The sequence below is a fragment of the Neomonachus schauinslandi genome, chromosome 3 (assembly GCF_002201575.2).
Source record: "Neomonachus schauinslandi chromosome 3, ASM220157v2, whole genome shotgun sequence".
Classification (NCBI taxonomy): domain Eukaryota; kingdom Metazoa; phylum Chordata; class Mammalia; order Carnivora; family Phocidae; genus Neomonachus; species Neomonachus schauinslandi.
Genome location: NC_058405.1, coordinates 109,602,527 through 109,626,894, shown reverse-complemented (window position 1 = coordinate 109,626,894; position 24,368 = coordinate 109,602,527).

The window sequence follows — 24,368 nt, the reverse complement described above, 5'->3', positions numbered from 1 at the left end:
CCTTGATGCTATAATTCAATTTTATAATACACTTCTATGAAGTTTTCTATTATATTGATTTCATTTAAGTTTTTCCAAACTTAAAGATATGAAGCCCGTAGTTAGATTTGCTTCTGAATTACAACAATGTACCGAGGACTCCAGTTTAATTTGAATAATTTTAAGCAACCATAACTTTGGGCAGCTCTGGATTTTCTTTATCTCACCTTTTCATCTTAATATATACCAACATATAGTAGCACTTTCCAATGATCTTTTTTTAAAGATATTTATTTGAGAGAGAGAGAGAGCATGAGCAGAGGGAGAGGGAGAGGGAGAATCTCAAGCAGACTCCATGCTGAGCATGGAGCCTAATGCTCAGCTTGATCTCAAAATCCTGAGATCATGACCTGAGCCAAAATCAGGAGACGAATGCTTAACCGACTGAGCCACCCAGGTGCACCACTTCCCAATGATCTTAAACACTTTTATATAATCCTTAATTTCTCACCTCAAACTTCATTTTTATTATACCCAAATACTTTTAGCAGTATTTGAATAATTATTTCTTTTCTTTTTCTGTAGTATGTGTCCTCTTATGACGTTGCTATGAAGGGCATTTAAGCTACTCGTCTAAACTCAATTTTCTCATCTCCAAATACAAATATTAAGAAAAATTATTTAGCTAATACTTGCATGGCACTTGCAGTGTGCTGGGTTCTGTTCTAAGCACTTTGCAAATATTCATTTAGTTCATCTTCATAAGATCTCAAGGAGTAGATACTTCTCATATCCCTACTCTATGAAGAAACTATGGCACAAAGAGGTCAATTTATCCAAGGACACACAGCTACTAAATTGTGAACTAGGAGTTAAGCCCCTGGCACTAGACCATTACACAATGCTGCTTCTTCATTTAAGAAAAGCTTAGACTCTATCTGCATGTACAAGGTAAACAGAGTTTCTGCTCTTAAGGCACTGACAATGTCAGTACTAAAGTACTAACGGTACTGACAATTTAGTACAGATGCTTACACTCAAATGATCAATAATACTCACCTGCTTCAAACAACTATTGAGGATCTGCCTTCAAAGCATTGACCATACATCTGGCAGATGTTGAGCCTTATTAAATGTGGATTATAATTATACCCTAAAGACACTCTAATAGGCTTGCTAACCATTTGTTAGTCCACAGGAAACCTATCACTGGTCATATCAGCTCATGGGCACATACCAGGTGTCTCAAAGGAGTCTGGCACTAAAGAAAACTAGGATATGAATTTGTCTTTGCCAACTGCTCCATCTTTCAATATCAATACAGGGATGTACCTACCCTTTGGACACCTCAGACAAGCACAAAGAATTACCTTAAACTTGTGCTCTGAGTGAAACTTGCCACTTAAAATAGTAATTTACATTTGCATCATGCCCAACTACTCTCCAGTCCAGGCTTTCCGACACCCAAGGTGAATTTCTGCTAGTTAAAACCAACAATTGGAAAGCAGAAGGTAACAGGCTGGGATTACCTCAAGGAGTTTTGCATCTCTATAGAGAGTGGCATGGACATTCCCAGTTAAGAAATGAGCAGAAGGGCGCCTGGGTGGCTCAGTTGGTTAAGCGACTGCTTTCGGCTCAGGTCATGATCCTGGAGTCCCAGGATCGAGTCCCGCATCGGGCTCCCTGTTCGGCGGGGAGTCTGCTTCTCCCTCTGACCCTCCCCCCTCCTCTCATGCTCTCTCTATCTCATTCTCTCTCTCAAATAAATAAATAAAATCTTTAAAAAAAAAAAGAAATGAGCAGAAGACATGAACAGACACTTTTCCAAAAAAAGACATCCAGGTGGCTAATAGATACATGAGAAGATGCTCAACATCAATCAGGGAAATACAAATCAAAACCACGATGAGATACCATCTCACACCTGTCAGAATGGCTAAAATTAACAACACCCAAGAAACAACAGGTGTTGGTGAGGATGCAGAGAAAGGGGAACCCTCTCGCATTGTTGGTGGGACTGCAAACTGGTGCAGCCACTCTGGTGAACAGTATGGAGGTTCCTCAAAATGTTAAAAATAGAACAACCCTGTGATCCAGCAATTACACTACTAAGTATTTACCCAAAAGATATAAAAATACAGATTCAAAGGGATACATGCACCCCAATGTTGATAGCAGTCTTATCAATAATAGCCAAACTATGGAGAAAATCCAAGTCTTCATTAAGTGATGAATAGATAAAAATGTGGTGTATACACACACACACACACACACACACAGGAATATTACTCAGCCATCAAAAAGAATGAATGCCACTTGCAATAACATGGATGGAGCTAGAGTGTATTATTATGTATTATTATGCTAAGTGAAATAAGTCAGAGAAAGACAAATACCATATGATGTCACTCATATGTGGGGTTTAAGAAAGAAAACAGATGAACATATGGAAAGGGGGAAAAGAAAAAAAGGAGAGAGGAAAACAAGCCATAAGAGACTCTTAATGACAGAGAACAAACAGGATTGCTGGAGGGAGGAGGGCTAGATGGGTGATGGGTATTAAGGAGGGCACTTGAGATCAGCACTGGGTGTTATTTGTAAGTGATGAATCACTGAATTCTACTCCAGAAACCAATATTGCACTATATGTTAACTAATAAAATTTAAATTAAATAAAAATAAAATAAATAAAACAACAGCTCAGTTGTCAAAACAACAACAACAAAAGAATCTTCCTACACATTTTATTTCTTTGTAAAGCCCTGGATAATAAATAATTATAATGGCTCACAAAGTTTAGGGGCTTATATGTATTAGGCATAGTTCTGTAAACTTCACATTTTCTTTCTCAAAACAATCCTTGGAAGCAGATGATATCAGTACTCTATTTTTGAGATGTGAAATGTGAAATTGAGGCTGGGAGGTTAAGTAATTTTCTCAAAATCCACATACCTGCTTAGGACTGAATGCATATTATTTCATAAAGCAAGTTTTGTTATCTATTGCTTCACAGAAAATTTCCACATAACTTAGCAGCTTAAAATAACCATTTTATTTTACTCACAAATCGATGGGTCTGGAACATGGAAAGGGCTTGGCTGGGTTCATCTCTGATCCGTGTGGCGTCATAGGGAGCAGCATGGGCTAATGAATCTACTTTCAGCATGGCTTCTTCCTTCACATATCTGTTGCCTCAGTGCTCCTGACCGTGTCTCGTCATCCAGAGCCTCCCAATGTAGCTTAGGCTTTTCACCGCACAGTGGGTTGAAGAGTCTCATTTCTAACATTGAAGCTGACTTTTAAGAGCAAGTATTCCCAGAGGAAAGAGCAGAAACTAACATTCCTCTTTAATGTAGGCTGGGAACTTTTACCTTATCTTAATGATCAAAGCAGTCCAAGGCTACCTAACTTTACAGAGGGGAAATGGGCCCCACTCTCCATGGGAGGAGTGTCAAAGCATCTGCAGCTATGGTCAATCAATTAAGTGTCTGCAGCCTATTCAATCAATTAAGCATTTGCAGTCAGGTGGTGGCTTGGGCTGGAGGTCTTTGAGGCTCATTTGGGCAGGACAGCCAATTTGGCTCCCTCATAGCTACAACTGAGGTTGGCAATTGGTTGAGAGCATGGATAAGGCTGTTGACCAGGGTGCCTACCCTACACATGATCTCACTATGTAGATCCTCAAGCATGGTGGCTGGATTCTTGGAGAAAGAGTCCTAACAGTTATCATTCCAGGAGACACAGCAGAAGCCGCAAAGTTCTGCCTCAATCAGAGGTCAGGCGGTCATTAAGAGGAGCTGATTCACAAGGAGAGTAAACTCCACCTCTTGGTATGAGGTGGGGCACCAACTTCTACCATGGCTGCAAGGCCTTCTCATAAAGTGGTTGCTGTCTATCAGAGAGTGTGCTTTTTTTTTTTTACTAGTTACGTATTTCAAGCAATGAAAGTTATGGTTTATTGTATTCACGAAGATGGAATGCCACTGACCGAGGGACCCTTAGCCCAGATGGACTGAACCATATGAAATATCTAATATTCAACTGGCTTTGACCAACAAAAATTGCAGTTTCATGATTCAATTTAAAATTTTAGATGTCCATCAGCATTGAGATGTATAGTAAAAAAAAAGCATTTTATATAAGTATTTAGCAGAATCAGAAAGAAAGCTTTGCTATCTTAACTTTTAGAGAAAAAAGGTCATTTTATGCTAGCTCCGAATTGCCAGACAAACATTTCTATCTTCTGCTTACTTACATCCTTTAGTCCAGATTCCTGAAGCCCTTCCTGGAATCGATTCTCTAAGTTTATGAGGCCAATGCTTATACTTGGTGAATACTCGTAAAGGCCTGCTCTCCAACCTTATCCCCATGGGAGGGAATAAGGTCAGTTCACTGTGTCAGTAGCAATGAAAATGTTCTCCTTCATACCAAATCTTCTATTTTTCTTTGTGACTTTCCCAGTGTTGCTCCCAACATGAAGGACCTGTCTTACAATTTACTTCTAACAGAAAAGCTTTTCAATAATAGATTCCCCTGCGAAGCTCCCCACAGCTCTTAAAATGAGGGAAGGGAGCCAAACCTCAAAGCTCAAAGCTGACTACTTGCTGAGGTGGTATATTTTAGGAAGGAATTATTATGTGTCAATAACTCTCTTATAGTATGGTTTATATGGTACAAAACACTCAACAAATGTAAATTACTAACAGCGATGTGATTATGACTATAATGCTGTCTCCTTTGTCTTGCCATTACTTAGATAGTATTAACTGAAGCAAATATGTTTTCTCTCACACCTCAGAAATTTTAAATATTTCATGATATGTGGTTGAGACACCATAGTGTCTTCGGTCTCTAAGAGAACAAGTCTCATATCTTCTTGGTGAGGTTCTAAATCTTAACATAGGGAGTTTAGGGATTTTACTTGCTATTTGAAACACAACATTCTGATAATAACACTTCTGACTCCAGAAGACCAGGGTAGACAAAACTTGAAGTGGGAATTGGAGCAAAAGAGGTTGTCTCTCTCAGTGGTACCCTACAGTGGATTACAGGAGGGTGTGAACTCATGATATGTAAGTAGAAAAGAAAGGCTGCTAACATCAGTTCTATCTTTAAGGAAGTCTGGGCTCTGCTTGGTGTTTGGGCTGAGATACAAAACAATTTCTCTATTTTCTCAAATAGTTCACCCCTCCTTAATTATAGCTCTCAGACGAATGTTTTGTTACCATCAGAAAGCAGGCAAAGCAGGAAGGAAATAATCAGGCATTTTCACTTAGAACATTGAATTTTAATACCGTTTTTCCTCTTGCTAACAGACCTTTCAATTTTACTTCTTACATGTTTTAAGTATGATCAATTTTACCTTTCAAGATATTATTCCTCATCCATAAAATTACACAAAAATTGCCATAAACAAGCTGACTGAAAAGGAACAATCGTTGTACATTAAAAAAAATAACCTTCATGTTTATAGAAATAATAAAGCCCATGCAGTACTTCTTTTAAAGATCTTGCTCTAAACAAACTGAATTATTCATGCATAGAATTGTACAGCATTAGAACACCTGTTTTCAATCATGCATAATGTAAAATCACTCATTACCTCACAAGAGCCTCTACATCTCCAGCAATCAAATGGCATTGAAACAGCAAAACAGGTGCCTGGCAGGTGGATCCAAGCAGATGTTTTTGGCTTGCATGCCTTTTCTTGTACAGGTGTGATAATCTTGTTTTCAACTGCATAATTGCTATTTAAATAGGTACTATTTGATTCTTATGTACTTTAATATTTATTTTTGCTTCTTCAATTCCTCTCTCTTTGCCACTGCCTGGGCTTGAGGTGGATTTGAAAGCTGTGGGGATCCTGTGAGGTGGAGAGATGCCAGCTGAAGGGGACCGTTCCACTGTCTTTCACTGACTTACATGACGAAGGGATCTTCTGTTAAAAGTACGGTTTCTGAGTGAGCCCGTGGAGTTTCAGCAGCATGGCTAACTACTGAGCAGGAAAGAAAAAGTTACTTTCCCTTGTTAGGTATCAGCCAAAGTCATATTTAACCATTTCCACTGTGCATACCGTGAATTTTAAATGAAGTCAATGCAAATCCATGAGTGCAAATCAGAAAGAGAACATCTTTCTTCAGCTGCCGATACACAATTTATTGAACTTCTACAAAGATAGCTCTGTGTGTATCTTCCTTGTGAGGCGTCAAATTCATTTGCTTAAGCATGTTTTAGTAAAACGTCTTTAAGTCTCAGCTGAAAATAGGGTTTTCACTTTGTACTAGATTTATCCAATATAAATCCATTCAAGCAGAGTAAGTAATGCATCTTTCAACAGGGGGTGTTGCAAGCACCTTATTTCCCTGTTTGTTTAGTTCTTCCTTTAAAAAAAATGATCAACAAATTTATCAGCGAAAGGTGCCGTATTGAAAGATGCAAAGACAGGCAACTTTATTTTTGATAACAGGTGCAGCATGAATTGGTGTGGTGGTCCATCCTTGCTGTCATTCTCTGCAAATCTTTGTGCCTGGTTTTCATGGGTTTACAGTGAGTTAGGCTGCCAGAGTGGAATTACAAGTCCACTCTGCTGACATAGTTGGAGGTTTGGGCACGCATATATCTCAAAAACTAAAGTCACCATCATGGCAGGCAAGTGAACACATGGACCATACCAAGAGCAAAATATGGCTTTGACACGTTACATTATACCACTGGTATTTTGGATAAGCTATGAAAAATATCCAAATATTTCTATGTAAAGAGAGCAATGTTTGCAGTCATCCATATATTGTATCAATCCCATTACAGTCTCTAACTATCTGAATACATGGGATCATTCATGAAGACCAAACACCCAGAGATGGCCACCTTTCTTTTCCCTGTTCCTCAAATGGTTTGGCTCTATGTAGACATGGCCCTGATATTAGTTATCTATGTAATGCCCTTTCAAATAAATAAGATTGTAGAGATATATAAGATTGTAGCTATTTTACCACCTGAAGTGTTAGAATTACTTGAGCTAATTTATTGGATTTTTAAAGTCAGATCAGAAAGTTAACCCACAGGTCTTACATTTTCACCTAAGGACTGGTAACTTGCTATATGAATGATCATAACTTTCTCTTGAGGTTGATCTCTAGCATAAATAAAATGAAAATAAAATGTCTGTTGCAGCATATAATAAGCTTATAGGTCCAAGTCTTTCATATCTCTTATATTTATTCTACGTATATACTAGTTATTGATATTTTATTACTATAAATTATTTTAACTATCAGTTCCCCATGAATTAAAATCTGATTCCATGAACTAATCATCATCATCATAATCAATCACAATCACTATTAACACACCATTACCACCATTTATTGAACACCTTTTGTGGGCCAAACATGATATTAAAAACTTTACATGCATTATTTAAACACTATGCTATATTATACATAATATGTACATTGTTATCTTTATAATGTTTTATTATTTGAGTGTATTAGAAAAAATCAAACCTACCAAAGTCAGAGAATATGAAATCCATTGTTAAGTTTTGGTTTCAAGTTCTTTCTCAGTATAACTAATTTGGGCTTGTCAGGTAGAGTTCTGAATTTTCAATACCTGAGGAGCTGGATATAAATTTGATATGACACTCTATCATATCCAGTATGTGGCATTGACAGAATAAAGGCAAACTAGTTCTAAAGAAGATATTTTCAAAACATTTCCAAAAGGCTTCTCAAATATAAATGTTATCCTAGAGATATGGATCCACTCTATTCCTAAGTGTGTGTGTGTGTGTGTGTGTGTGTGTGTGTGTGTGTGTTTGTCTCTCACATACTTACCGTTAGTAATCCATTTTTGTTTTTCAAAATGCAAATACATACTTAGGGCTGACTATCTCAATGCAAGGATGTGCTTTCCCTGGACTAACTTCTACTTTTTAATACAAAACCAAACAACATTCTATATCATCTATAATTAGGTAGCAATAGCAACTGAGAGAACACTAAATGAAGGCATTAATTACAATATAATTGAACAAAATATCTATAATAAAAACGTAGAAGGTAAGGATATTTTTAACTTGAAAAATACCAAAATGTATTTGGAAGCAAATTAGAATAGGTAGGAAAATAGAGCAGATAAAACATGTCAAGAAAGCTCACGGGAGTGTGGAGCTTCAGTAAAATAGAAATTTAGGACAACAGAGGACTAAGAAGTCATCAAAAAACAAATAGCTACATGGTGACTTTGACAATAACTCATTACCGATATTTTTTGAAACTTCTGAAGTGTTGCTTAAGTGTGTTCCCTGAATTTATCTTGACTTTTTTCCACTATACACCATTTATATCATCCTATTATTTACATTCTTCTACATATGCGTTAGGACCAGCTGACACTGAAATGAACTGGTGCAAGCATACCAGGATGGATGCCTCTCAGGAGGGGTGACCGAGTTATTATGGAATTCTGCCAAATAGAAGGAAATGAAACCACGCTGAAAAGCAAAGCAAAAAATTAGGAGTTCAGGGATGAAATATTTTACATTGGACATTAAATTGTATTTCCTGGAAACAGATAAACAAACAAACAAATGAAACATTTAAAGAAATACTAATGGATTTTTTTCCTTCCCAAAGAAATTAGTTCCCCGGAATCTATTTGGAGATAGTAAGGATTGTGGTCAATAGCTCCCACAAACTACCTAGTCTTTAAGGTAATTCCCCATGCTCCAGAATCACTCTTTTCACCAGAGATTACAAAAATAATTTGTGGAGTAACTACCTGCTTGCTGTAGTTCCTTTCCTCCTAGCCTGCTTCAAAGGTGTCTCAAGGACACCCTTCTTTAGCTGAGGTGGAGAATGGCAGGAGAAAGAAATACGCCAGTGTATACTGAGAAGGTGTGGAAAATGGACATCCACCTCATTGACTTGGAAGGAAACCAGTGTCCAAAAGCAAGTTGTAGCTTAGAAAACTAGATGAATTTATTTTTCTAGGAAATACTACACACAGAACATTGAGGAGAATGGGATAAAGAGGCACAGAAATATTCAAGGAAAACAATTTCAAACTCTTCAACTCGATCACAGACTCCAAAGCTAAGCTATTTCAGCATTTTATGTAAAAATGACATTTTTGGAGATCCATCCCCCAAGACGCCCAGTCCCAAAGAAGACCTTTGTTAACAGTACAATCTCAATTTTAATAGAACTCTGGTACTAAGCAAATTTCCTTACAAATCTACTATAAAAGCCACAAAAAATTTAAAGAACAGAACTATAAAGGTAGTTGTTTTAAAACATTAAAAGGTATATTTTATGGCTGAGTATATTTTGAAGAAGTTGAAGTTGGTGGTAGCCACTGGTTTCATATATATGTGACCTGGTTACCCTCCCTCAAGCATCACAGGCTTCTATCTGCCATAGAGAATCTCTTTAATTTGTAATAACGGCAAAACTGGGTTGGTTTTCTGGTTCTTCCCCTTGTGACTCTATGTAGATTTCCTGAGCTTTCCAAAGTTGAGACCCTTCTCCATGTATAAGGCTTTGAGGATAAGTGTCCACAGGGTCTCCTGTCTCATTCATTCTTTCATGCCATAGTTTGCATTTCCCATTGTCTATTCTATGATTCAGTTTCCCCAAACCAGTGCCAGTTTTCAGTGTTTTATCTCTCTTGGCCAATAATGAGTATTCATGAAGTTCTACTACTAGAACTGAGTAATTTCCCATATGTGTGCAGTGCTACAGCTTTTTACTGTATCCTATAGATATAAAGTCATGGTCTTTTCTACATCATCCATATAAAAATACCTTTTGAACCACTAAACAAGATCAACATTTTCCTGGATTTTTCTTTACTTATTTTCATAGGAATTGTTTTTCAACACCTATTCTCTTGAAACCTGCCTTTAGAATCTTTATGCCCTGAGTAAATGAGTTTTCCAATTTTGGGGGGAAGTTTGCTTTCTTCAAAGCTAGGGGACTTGCAAAAACCTGTTCATAAACTGAAATAAACTCCAGGTCACAGATTTTCAGCATCGACTAGAAAGCCAATGACCTAGGACAGCATATCATGTCAACTCAAATTATGACTGGAGTAAAATGCACACTAACTCCAGTATCGAGCTATCTGGGCCCATTTCTTCAAGAATCTAATAACTATCCAGTTTTCCAGATGTGTTGCTCTCCTCCCCTGTGCCCATTTTTATCACACCTGGATGTGAGGTGCCAATCAATTATTTGAAAGTAATTCGATCATTCATATGGCCATTTGAATGGCAGCAGGAATAGATTATTACCAATCCATAAACAAGTGATAAATGTTTGATAAGATCAGTGTAATATGATCATATCTTCTATCTTGCTCATATTAGTAGACATTCTGTCTAAAACACTTTTATTTATTCTAAAGTAGATGGCTAACTTTCAAATGAAAGAAAGGAAATTGACTAAGGTAGTAAAAATAGTGTAATGAGATGATTCAAATGGTCTTGTAGGATTTTAAAGTTTCTCAGTTATCATTTTGAATATCAAATCTTATTCTATTACATACGGGCAGATAGAAGGTTAAAGTGGCCATAGCTATATTTTCTGCTTTTAACATTTTGGCAAATAATTGAATTAATATATTGTGTTTTCCGTCTAAGGATTCTTTGTGGAAAGAAATTGTTCATGTTCTTACATAAAACATGTTTCTGTATGCAATTATCAGTCATTTTTACTACGGGCACATGTAAATTTTCTGTTCATTTCGGACTGTGTAAGGCAGCATTCAATGAAAATTAGTCAGCTGAATTAAATTTACAGGAAAAAGCTAAGATTTTCACTTAAAATCTTATTTCATGTCATACTGAGTTAATTTTTCTTAACTCAGACCAAAATTAAATTTAAAAGCTTTATGAAGGCAATGAAGGAAATGTTATTTTGGAAAAACTTTCTTTTTCCCTAAGTACTTTATAAAGTCTCATTTAAAATCAATCATACATTATTTAACCATTATTTATCATTTTTTAAATGTTTTTGCTAATATGAGGGTCTATAATATCTAATATCTTTAATACTATTCAAAATATATAAATAATGTTGTTAATATTATTCCTTATGAATACTTATATAGGACAATAAGACAATCTTATTTCTTACATAAAAGACATTAAAGTAACTGTATATCCAACTCAAAACTATACAAGCATTAATTATCAGGAATATTTACATATTTAAGAATTTAAAGTTGTTCCACTGTGTTTTGGAGTAAGGCAGTAGAAGGATGAGTTTCTTCTTGGTAAAGTGAGAAAGGTGTTTAATACTACCATAATCAATTTACTTAGCTAACTGCATAATTAAGTACATTTTCTTTTGTGTGTAATGAACCCGAGAGAAAATATTAAGTCAAAAGAGCAGCTCTAGTGAGGTACCAGAAGTCAAATATTAAAGTACTTTGTTTAGTAAGAGGTAATATCACATTCAACAGTCAAGAAATATCGAGTGCGGGCGCCTGGGTGGCTCAGTTGGTTAAGCGACTGCCTTCGGCTCAGGTCATGATCCTGGAGTCCCGGGATCGAGTCCCGCATCGGGCTCCCTGCTCGGCAGGGAGTCTGCTTCTCCCTCTGACCCTCCCCCCTCTCATGTGCTCTCTCTGAAATAAATAAATAAAATCTTAAAAAAAAAAAAAAAGAAATACCGAGTGCAATTGCATTTGCGTCAATATTTCAGGAACTTGGGATATATCACTGGACAAAACAAGTATCTCTGCCTTCATGGGGCTTAGAGTCCAGCAAGAAGAGACAGGAAACAAAACCCAAACATACTAAGTAAGCAGACTACATGGCCCGTTAGAAGGTGGTCTGTGGTACAGAAGAAGAAAAGTAGAACAAGGTAGGGAGGAATGAGGCCACAAAGTGTAGGGTGTACAGTACAATATCAAATGGGGTGCTCAGTGCAGGTCACCCCATTCAATGGGAGATATCTGAAAGAGGTCAAAGAAATTAACAAAGGAGAGATCTAGGAGAACGGTATTCCAGGAAGAAGAAAGAGTTAGTGCCAAGGCCATTGGGCAGAAGCAGGAATGCCAGCTCAGCTAAAGCACGGTGAGTATAGGGGAGGACTGTGTAGGTTACAGAGGTAATAGGGGTCAGATCTTTTCGGTCAGGGTCAGCAAACTTTACTGAAAAGAGCTGAATAGTAAGTATTTTAGGCTTTGCAACCCACATGGTCTTTGTTGCAACTGTTCAATCCTATGTATGGAGTGCCAAATCAGTCACAGGCAAAACATAAATGAATGTGAGTGGCTACAATCCAAATAACTTTATTTATAGAAACTGAAAGTTAAATTTCATATAATTTTTACATATTATATAGTATAAAACTTGTTTTAATTATTTAAAAATATACTACTAGGGGGACCTGGGTGACTCAGTTGGTTGGGTAGCAGACTCTTGGTCCCAGCTCAGGTCATGATCTCAGGGTCCTGGGATCGAGCCCTGTATTGGGCTCCATGCTAATTGTGCGGGAGTCTGCTTCAGGATTCTCTCTTTCCCTCTGCCCCCCCCCGCCTCTAAAGTAATAAATAAATAAATCTTGCAGTGTATTAAAATGTGGTGGGCAGATTTGGCATGCAGGCCGAAGTTGCCAACCTGTCAACCCTTGATGTGACATCTTTGGTCATTGTAAGGACATTGGTTCTTACTGAGTGAAATGGATGAAATGAAGTTTTAGTGTGAAATTTTCAGCAGAACAGCATGATAGGCCTTATAGCCTTCAAAGATTATTTGGGTGGCTGTGTTAAGACAAGGTAAGGGGCAAGGATAGAACTAGGGAGACTTGTTAAGAGGCCAATAGAGAATCCCAAGTAAGAGATGATGGAGGCTAAACCAGGGTAGTAGTAGCAGAGGAAGGTAGAGACAGGTGGTCAGATTCTAGACCTGTTTTGAAGGAAGAGCCAGTAGCCTTCCTGACTGTTTACGTATAAGGAGTGTAAACTAAAAAAGAGGCATGGAGGTTGCCCCCTGAGCAACTTGCAGAAAAAATAAAGACATTAGGGTCAAATTAATCTTGACCTAAACCCCACTGCACCATTAATGTGATTTTAGGCAAATTACTTAACTCTCTCATGGCTTAGTTTTCTAAGAATAAAATGAGGGGGCGCCTGGGTGGCTCAGTTGGTTAAGCGACTGCCTTCAGCTCAGGTCATGATCCCAGGGTCCTGGGATCGAGTCCCGCATCGGGCTCCCTGCTCTGCGGGGAGCCTGCTTCTCCCTCTCCCACTCCCCCTGCTTGTGTTCCCTCTCTCGCTGTGTCTCTCTCTGTCAAATAAATAAATAAAATCTTTAAAAAAAAAAGAATAAAATGAGGACAGTAATATCTAACTTACAGTTCAAGTCAAAGTGTAGAGTAAATACCATGGAATGGTAACACTGAACTATGTGACATGTGCTTCAACACTTGTCACAACGAGTTCTTCTACCACCCAAAAAGGCAGGTCATGTCATGTCCTTATTGGGGACAACCTAAGCACACCCTGCAGTGCCACTCTTTGTTGCAGGGCTGTCTTTGAAACTCATTCCCCCTGACTCCAGAAGCCATGCCTTTAACCCTTTATGCTATGCTGCCCCCCTGAAAAAAATGTGACTTATTTTTCATAAAGCCAATCAACCAGCAAATAACTTATTTAACTGGTAGAGCCTATCTTAAAACCAGATAGAGTAGATAAGGGGCTAGACAAAGGAAGCAACAATAATAACTAAGCACAGCGTGACATTTACAGGGAGCAAAAGGATTGTAGTAACTGTGTATGGGAAAGAAATTAGGAAAGAGAAATTTTAAAGCAAATAAAAGTTCACATTGGATCTTGATGATTCATGAAGACAATTGCTCTTCCATAGTAAAATCAGAAAATACAAATTCGGGCGCCTGGGTGGCTCAGTCGGTTAAGCGACTGCCTTCGGCTCAGGTCATGATCCCAGGGTCCTGGGATGGAGCCCCACATTGGGCTCCTCGCTCCGCGGGGAGCCTGCTTCTCCCTCTCCCACTCCCCCTGCTTCTGTTCCTGCTCCTCTCGCTGTCTCTCTCTCTGTCAAATAAATAAATAAAATCTTAAAAAACAACAACAACAACAAAAAGAAAATACAAATTCAGTCATTCATCAGATACATATTTTGGAGTGTCAAGAATGATGGCTAAAACTTAGGCATATAAGCAAATAAGCTAGATGTGGCATTTGTCATCTTGTAGAACCCATCATTAGTGATTAATCAGGACTGTTTTCAGTGGGGTGAAGAGAACCTCAGTACTCTTCTCCCAAAAAATCAGAATCACAGTCACATAATCTAGCCTTATGGAGAAAGAGTGCAACTGATTGACACTGCCACAGGAATTCTGCTTGCTACTTTCTTAAAGGGAGAGTTCACGAAAGGGAAGGAGGGAACACTAAATAGTAAATTGATTGGATTCTTATTTGTCACTTCTCAAACTGAAATGCCCTCTGTAATAGGGTGCTCTCGCTCCCAAATTGTCAGAGCCGACACGGAGGGGGTAAAGAGGCACAGGAGAAGAGACAAGAAACTAGCAAGCGCAGTTATGGTAAAGAAACGGTTCTCTCAGAGTACATGTATTGATCAAGCTAAATTTGTTTAATAATAGGAAATATGAAGGGGCACCTGGGTGGTGTAGTCGGTTAAGGCACCGACTCAGTTTTCAGCTCAGGTCATGATCCTAGGGTCACGATCTCAGGATCGTGAGATCCAGCCCCACAAAGGGCTCCATGCTCAGCACCTGGAGTCTGCCTAAGACTCTCTTTCCCTCTCCCTCTGACCCTCCCCTCCCTGGGTGTGCGTGCTCTCTCTCTCTCTCTGTCAAATAAATAAATCTTTAACAAATAATAATAAGAGAAAATATGAATATCAATACAAGAGTATATGGCAAAAAACAACCCTTGAAAATGATATGAAGGACGAAGAAATACACTTGCGAATATTCTATAATTTGATTTCTTTATAGTCAAAATATATTGATCTCCACAGGAATATTGACAAGAAAGAAGAAAATATCTTGAAGGAAAGAATACCACATCAGACCCAGCTCTATAGTAGAAGTATGCATGGTTTCAGCTAAGTTCTTTGTTTTTCCCTTAAAAGCTCCCATCCTGAGCCAGGCATGTCTCCGGCTTTTGGTGGTGGCTGTCATGCCCTGTGCACCTAGGATTGCCTGCTGCCTAGTGACAGTACCTCCTTGATGAGCAGGCCGGGACCAGTCGCAGGCAGCTCCCCTTTCAGCCTGACAGCTGCATATCCCAGGTGGTCTGACATTTGAGATGGAGGCTGTGGATAAGATGGAAGGTGTTTTAGGGGAGAAGTAGGCTGTGAATAACACCAAGACTTCATCCAGATGGAATCACTCATGAGACAACCTGAGATACTCTATTACTGTCCATATGTCTTCTAGGTCTCCAAAGGCCAGCCTCCGTTGATTTATTAGAAACCCACTATTTATGTTTTTGGCTCATCTCACAACAGACTACGGTAAAGGATTTATCAGAGATGCTGCTCTTTCTAGTGGTTATTGGAATTTTATAAGTTCTTTTAAATAAAACAGCCTCCATAAATATCCTAGTAAACATCAGACAATAAAGTAAATATTTTGGGGTGAGATTCAGTCGATTTCCTCTTAATATACACCACCTTTTTACAAGTTTCCTTCTGAGTGCAGCCTCATGGCAAAACCTTTTACAGAACACACCTATTTTAGGTAAATAAATAAATATGAGACTCCAAAGAAATCAAAACTACTAGATATTGCCAACAGTGCTGCTTAAACATTATTTTTCCCTTGCAGATAAACTTTGGAAGAATTATCTCATTGTTTTACCAGCACAAACAGTTGTTATTAGTGTATCTTATTTATAGATGGTTCTTTGAGGGACTATAGTAATATAGCAAAATATCAGTTATTTCATCACATTGGTGAATTTAATGAACCTGAAGGTGTGTGTTATTTTAGCACTTGCTATAGCTCCTGTGAAAACCCAGTGGTGCTAAAATCGGTAAACCTGTCATTGCTTAAGTAATAACCTTGTTAAAAGCATCTTCATTTAACTTACTTTAGCTCCTGCAGGATGTAGGTTTTATTTTATCAGTGCAGAGAGTAGGGGTTTCAAACCCAAACCACTTATTGTAAATATAATTAATTGTAGTTCATTAATTTATCCTCAGTGTTATTGCTTTTATTTTAACGCTTAGGTTAAATTAAATATTGTCTGGAATCTTAGTACCCATTTTCAATTTTTTACAAACTCTTAGTTTATATTGAATTTCTGTAGTTACAGAAGTAAATTTTAGTCTGCACTAACGAAAGTGTTCATTTTAATCTCTAATACTTCTTTATGCAAGGCACAACAGACTCGTCTCCCTCCCCTATATACACTGTAGATTTTTTAAAAGTGCATTTTTGTTAAACTGCTTGGAATGGATTTGAGTTTATTCTTGCCTTTGAAAAATATGAAGAAAATTGGATATTGATGGTAGGTGTTCAGAATTATCAATTGATTTCTACATGAGCACATCTACAATTATTGAAATGCTGGCAATAAAAATGGGAACTCCCTCCTATTTAGAACTACTCATGGAAAGAGAGGGGACGGGAAAGGGAAAAGGAGAACCAGAGACAGAAGCAGAGACAGAAGATGAAAGAGGATAAAAACTGTAATTTGCACAATTATAGCCTTAAGGCCAAAACAAACTTTCTATAATTACCTAGACAGGCCAACAGCGAGGTGTATGATAAAAGCTATATGTTAGCAACCACTTTGAAATTCTTGGCTAATTGCAATAATGCAGTCAGTAAATACTGACACACATGACATAACCACATATAGAAGAACATTTTAAAAGGTATTGGTGGCCAGCCACTGTTTCATTGCTAAGTGAGATTAGTTAAACAGCTACTAGACTGACAGGAAGATGAAGATTTGTATCAAATTGCCTTGCCCCAAAAGATATCAATAGAATTACAGAATAGAAATAGTATAATAAGTCCATATGGCAATAAATTGAACCTGTCGAGGTAGTTTTATCTCTGAATCTATTATTTTTAATAAAATTTTTATAAGGTCATGAAATTCTTGTTTGATTTATGTTAGTCTTAGAAAATTGGTAATTGATGTTGTTCACCTCTACAAAAGAATCCCCAACTTAACTTGCCTTAAAATATAATATCAAACTGATTATTATAATCATCAAAATATTTTTGTAAAATCCCAAAAAAAAAAATTGTAACCCTGTTATTGGGCATTCTTTTCTACTCCTCTAATTATAAATGTTGCTTTTAAATTTGGGGCCAGAAAGAGTGAGGAGCACAAATACATCAAGAACTACAACAATTTCTTGGGTTGTTTTCCAATTTCTTGGGTTGTTTAACAGTGTTTAAACTTAGTATTAAGTTTAATGTTTAATGTTTTATATTTAATGATGTTTGTCTTTTAAATGAAGATTTTTAGAGTTATTAATGTTCAGATTTTTTGAAGTATGGGTTATTCAAATAATAGCATATTTAAATGTGTAGTGAAAAAACTAACTTTAAACTTGCATACAAACAATTGCTGATATTCTCAGTCTCTTTTTGTAATGTATCTATTCCTAAAAACTTTTTTTTTAGCAATTCAGTTAATGTTTATATGCCTTGAGTAAGTGACATTTTTAATCAGAATATTAAGCAAATATGTTAATTTTTGTTTGGTCTGACAGTTAGTATAGTTTCTAAATAATAGCCAGACAAGAGATTACACAATTGTATCTTTCAATAAGATACACTTTAAAAGTACATTAAAGTTAGAAAAATTAAATGAAATTCACACTTATATCAAGGATTTTTTTAATTAAATCTATTGGTTGTTGGTATCTGTGAACTCTTAAGAATAAACACCTGCAGTGTTTTATTATGTAAAAAGGTGGTTTAATTGCATCATATTTATCACAGACAAATCAAGCCCTATTCAGAAGATAATAATGACACAGTAATTGGATCAGTAATTGGTTCAGGATGATTCAATATTGTACTAATAATCATAAATACTGCTGTCTTCTGCTTTGATACAGGGCTGACATGCTAATTTCGATTGGATTTAGAGCAATAAATATTAGTGAACTGAATCTAGTAATAATGTCTAGGCCTTTAGTTTGGCTATGCTAGCCAGAAACAGGTATAAAGCAGGTGTGAAACTTGGAAACATATATATCTTAGATTATGATATGAATTCAGTCAATGTACTTTATTGGCTTTTCTTATCCATTCATCTCTAAAACTAGTATCTTCAATATAGAAGTGGAGGGGAATAGAAATGAAGACATTTCCTTATTTTTCTTGTAAAAGTGATCATTTTGTGGGAGCAGTGTAGTTTTTACATTCGATCGAGCCTGGTTACCATGGATGATGTGACATGATGACCTGGTGGGCAAAATTATTCACGTGCCAGTCATGTAATGATGGATAAGAAAATCATTCCCATTACCACACTGTGTTCGGCAGACACTTGGCAGTTAAACAGGACTATTTCTTAGCCAGTGTGGTGGCAGCCTTTCACTGAGAGCCAAAGGAGAGGGAGGCTCATTATGTAGGAAACAATGATCCTTATTCACTCAACATGGAAACTTGCCTTACAAGAGCACATTGGACGGCTCTGGGCTGGAACAAAAATGCCATATCCCCTTTTATCAATGGAACAGAAACCCAGGATCAACATGCCTGGCCTGGAATGCTGCCTACTGGTGATAGAAATGGATATATTCAGGCATTTGTTTATTTATGATAATTTCCATGGATGGTAGTGTTGGGGGAGTGCTTACTGTCTACCCCTTCTGGAATAGGTCTGTTTTGTGGGAGAAGGAGGGGGCAGCTCACAGGTGCCAATAAAGAATGTAACTATGCAGTTTTGACTTTGAAGTTATACGACCGCTGGAGACAACTAATTAGATACATAATGTTTACCTGACAATGGGAGAATATTTTTTCTATTATTTTTAACCTAAACATAGGATAATGGCATGCAGAATATCTATGCCTAGGACCAAAAGAATGTCATAAGCTACGTATGGAACCAATGTTTCCTGGTAAAGAACTCAAACATAAGGACGCATTTCCTAAGAATAATAGAGGATGATGCGACCAATAAATCTATAGAAGATTTTGACTATCCTGTTACCCATCTCTTGCCTTTGGGTTTTGTTATTTACAAAATGGGAATCTGAAATGGAATTTACTCTCCAATAGGCATTAGGAAGAAAATGAATATAAAGCTTATCAAATTTATTATTTATACAAATGCTCCAGGATGAGTATTGAGATTCTTGCACATAATTTATCTCTCTCCTAATTATTTAAAGAATCTTTGAAGGCAGGCATAGAGTGGAGTGATTATTTTCTCATTGCCAAAGTCAGGCAGGAAGCACAAGTGTATAAACAGTGTGTTGGAAGAAAAAATCTCTTTGAAGAGATTTTATATAACTCAGTAATTCTCATTCAAGGGAACTGGCTTCAACTTATACTGGTGTTCTCAGTCCTCCCTCTTCATGCAAGGTATGGATGACACAATTTTCTCAGCATATACTCAGTTGAATATTTCTAATGGCATCCATGTTGGCGCTATTTCTATGTAGGCATGGAGGGATGTCTTCATCATTTGCAGGAGTCTGGGGTTACTGCCAAAGGCAATGATCCAGCTCCACAGGCAAGCGAAATAGATAATTTTGATTCCTGAAGCAGCATTGCATCCAGTAACACCTGAGCAGTGAAAATCCTGTGGTGTCTTCATTCAAGAGCCAGGAAATTCCATGTGTTTATGGAATCAAGTTCTCTCTTAAGTGCAGTGACTGTTTATTGTTAAGTACCCATGAAAGGAAATCTGTAGTCAAATAGTAGCCAGACAGTCACACATTCACCATGCATCTATGCCCCAGTGGCTCCAGTTCTGAACCAACGGCTCAGGAGTTACAGGGTAACTAATTCATTCGGTCCTGTGTCTTCAGGAAACTCTATGTGTAGTTGTGGTTCACTGGTTTAGTGACGTGAATGAGGGGATTGCACTGCACTTCAAATCTCTCATTACACCTTAATTAGGACCCCAGCTAGAAATATCAATGTTTTAACAACTGTAGCAGACAAGGTTTCTTTTCTTTCTTTAATCACTTATTGTAAAGCAGATTAACACTGTTGTTGTTGTTGTTGTTGTTGTTGTTTTCTTTTTCCTCCGGATTGAGGACCCACAGCTAAGTATCCTAACAGGACAACTAAGGCTTTTAGTTTGCATCCTCAGATTAATCAGCAACAGTGTGATACATGTAACACTAATCATAGAACATATGTTATTAAGGAGTAACAAATTTATAATTATGAAGTTTTTGTTGTTCTTGACTGTTGTTTTTCCGTGTTTGTGGGTTTTTTTTTTTAACAGAAATTTCGCCCTGAGGCAAATCATACTCTTTTTTTGTTTGTTTGTTACTTAGTAAATTCCCAAGTAATTTTAAAAATTCCACATTCATTTTGACCTTAGAAACGTGCCTTGGGACCACCAGTTACCGGTGTTCTTAACTTATCTGAGTAGCCTCCTCTGTGAGGTACAGATTTGTTGCAGAAAATTCATCTGAATGTTTGTAACATCTGTTATCATAAATAATAAAAAACTAGTTTTTAGGTGCCCGTATAGTAAAAGTCTTTACAGCAAAGTAGGGACAATATCTTGTTTTACTATTTATAGTTATTTAAATATTTACCTTGCACCAAAACAAGGTTATAATAAATTTCCAAACAGCAAAATACAATTAAATCATAACTTCAAAAATCCACCTTTAAATCAAAGAAAAAAGACAAACATACTAAAATTTAATCTCTCCTTTGGGGCAGGAGACAGCTTACAGGTTCTAGTCAGCCAGCTAAATGACAGTCAGAAAAGATCATGTGACTGCGGTCTAAAAACTAATTAATCTCCATAAAGCTGTAAGTGAGGTAGGTAAGATGACTTGAAATCTGATTACATTATTGCATTTAAGGGGAGAAAATGCAGCATGTATTTTTCATGTTGATTTTAACCACCTGAGCCCTTAATGACGTTTTGTACCTTGGAAGAAACCTCATATTTCATCCATATTTAAAAAGAACTACAAAGATGCTACCATCATTAGTATATGATTTACACATTTGGTGTAAATAATATGAAAATAAATCATGTAGGATGCATTTGTAAAGTTTCCAAAGAATAAGTAATTCTTTGAAAAGTAGATTCATTGTAAAAAGAGAAGCCATAAATCCTAAGAGTAAGAGAAATTGACAAAGATATGTAAAGGAAATAATAATTTTACTATTCCTACCCCTATTTCCATAAAAAGCAAATGATTAGGTAGTATATTTTAGCTATTGGACATTTATGTGCTACATTTTTATTAGTTCTAAAGTTAAAGTCCTATTCAAAATAATTCTGAAAATTGATTAAAATATGGTATTCTCTACCGCTTCCATTATTCTGGTCACACACAACATATATAAACACTTTGAATGTTAGAAGAATACATTCAGAATCCCGTGGAACCTTCTTGTATATTTCACAGCTAACTTTTTTTTTTTTTTTTTTTTTTACTGTTTTAACATTTAAGTAAAAGAGACTTGCAAGCAATGGTTCTTTAAACACACTCTCCTTTTATCTGCAGCAGAAGAACAAGGATTATAGAATAATAATTTGGAACATTATGTCTGGAATGCCCTGAAAATAATCCTTATTAGATTAGAATGAGCCCTGAAGAGAATGCCTGGCAGGGGTGGGGGTGTGAGTATGTGTGTGTAAGAGAGAGTAAGAGAGAGACAGCGATTTAGAGTTTTATTAATCAACATTATCAATCATAGATTATACAAATCATAAACTGTCTGCAAAAATTTTATTAAAAAAATTGGAAGTCCTGTATTTGGCTAAAAATATAAGCCAGGGAATTTATTACTACCAGGTAACCCATTGCATATTGAACACAGAGAGAGTTGACAGGCAGAATATATCCTCTTTGTTTTATTAAAATTATAATTATTTTTATAATAATATTAATGAATGTGTAAGGAGACTGAATCATGAAAATAGAGTACCTCTCATTGAGAATCTGAAAGCACTTTATAGATGAAGGGCTTTTTCTACCCTATATTTTACATGAGCAAAGTTTTGTGAGTTAAGGTATATTCACTATTTGAGGACAAAAGTGTCATTTTTCATCTTGGCAAAAAGACTAAGTGCTACTCAAGTTTTTCCCAGGATGCAAACTTCAGAGGAACCATAAGGAGTGGGTATAATTTAAGATTCAGAAGATAAGAAATATCTTTTGCTCCTTCATTTTTCTTGTCTCTAATCTCCTTAAGATGAACGTGCTTGTACACAGACTTCTGCACACCCAGAGATGCACTTTTACACATGGTGAGAGCAGGAGCACTGAGAAAACTCTAGAGGTGTCTGAACGGGGCAGTGGTAGCAAACCACAGGATACTGTGTCAGGAAGGAGAGCCGCTTCATCTTTTCCGACCTCTGCCTTCACACCCACCTAATCTGCTCTGTGTCCTTTCCTATTATCCTCTATCTTTCCACTTTGCTTTTAGATACAGAACATGGAAAACATTTTCCCTGACCTGAATAAGCATTTTTGAGTAGTTACTTCCTGAGTTCAGTGAATATTTTTGGACCTTAGAAAGGACTGTGGTTGTAACTTTCTATGAATGATGCTATCGGTTAAAATCTTACTACAAATATTTAAAATGATCACTGCTTAAACATCCCAGGTCTGGATTTCAGAATCCCTGAAGATTTGCAGCTTTAAGGGGACTCTTGCTAATGGGTAACTAGTCAATATCCATGGTTAAAGCTGAACGGAGGTCAAGATGAAGACTGGAAAATTCCGGAAGTTTGTATCAAGAATTTCTAAAATATTTTATATGCAAAATAATTCACAAAAATATTATTTTAAATTGTTTTAAAGAATGTTTAGTGGGATCCGAGGGTATAGGCTATGGTACTGTCTGTGGAACTCTAAATTCTAACCAGGATTCTGTTCGATCGTGTAATGATGCACGGATGCCTGGCCATTCCCACCAACTGCACCATAGAAAAAGCAAATGAGCCTATGCACAGTCAATTCTGCCCTTACATAATCGAATACACAAAGCTTGACACCTAGGGTTAAAAAAAAAAAAAAAGGATGGCAAGGAAAGAAAAAGTTGAAAAGGAGAATTCAAAGAAAGAGTGGATGTAATTCTCTATCCTGATATCTTTCAACTTTTTTTTTTTTACTTTCATTATTACAGAATTGTTCAGCAGTTCAAAAAATCCTGAGATCCAACATGTGTCAACAGTACAACACTTTGAATGTTTTAGCTGCTTGAAAGTGTGCCCTGGAAGTCTTGCTTTTTTAAGCAGTAATTTGTATAAATGGCATAAATTGTCAACCCTCCTGCAATCGTGAATTGAATTTTGTTTGGGTTGTGGAATGAGGTTTCTTCTTTCACTTCCTTTCCGTCTGTCAAGGTATTTCCTAACACATCTGAAATTTGGTTTTAAATTGAGACCTAGTTTGACAATTGAGGTCCAGATTTATGAAGACCAAGACTCCTAATGGGTAGTTTGATTTGAGAGAGACAGAGAGAAAGGAGAGAGAGAGAGAGTGTGTGTGTGTGTGTGTGTGTGTCTGTTTCTGTATTTATTTACTTATTTTTTCATTCATTCATCTACTTACTTACAGACAGAACATTAGATAAAAATCTATTTTGAAAACACCTTAGTAAGAAAGATAGTAGGCAAATTCTCATTTTATATAAAAGCCACTTCAACTATTAATCATGATTACAGAAAATTCCCATTGGGACAGAATATCATTTAACTTCCAAAAACTAGAGGCAGCGACAGCACACATTTTTTTTAAAGCTCTCCTATGTAATAATTTTGTGTAAAGAAAGATTGTACAACCTAATCTTCGAGAGAGCTTAAATTACCAATCAAATATACATAACCTATTTCATTTGTTAAGGTCTTGATTCTATATATTATTTTGGCTTCGTTTTAACAAATATACTTGGCCATAATGAAAATAAACCTGCTGAAGTCTCGAAGGTCTGAGACAAGCTATAACACATTTCCGCACCGCGGGGTGGGCTCGTGGGATACCTACTGAGAAAATGCATGCCCACTGAGCATGCCCAGACTATTAAAATGAATTGACATGTTAATGCTGACAGGAAAAGAGCACAAGAGAGCTTGCTAAATTACTGCTCAGTCAGGCACTAGGAATTCCTGAGTGGCTAACTCCTGAGCAAAACCCACAGCAAGCACAACAACAACAACAAAACTTTATTGTCAAATGCACCCAAACAAACAAACACTAACAGGGT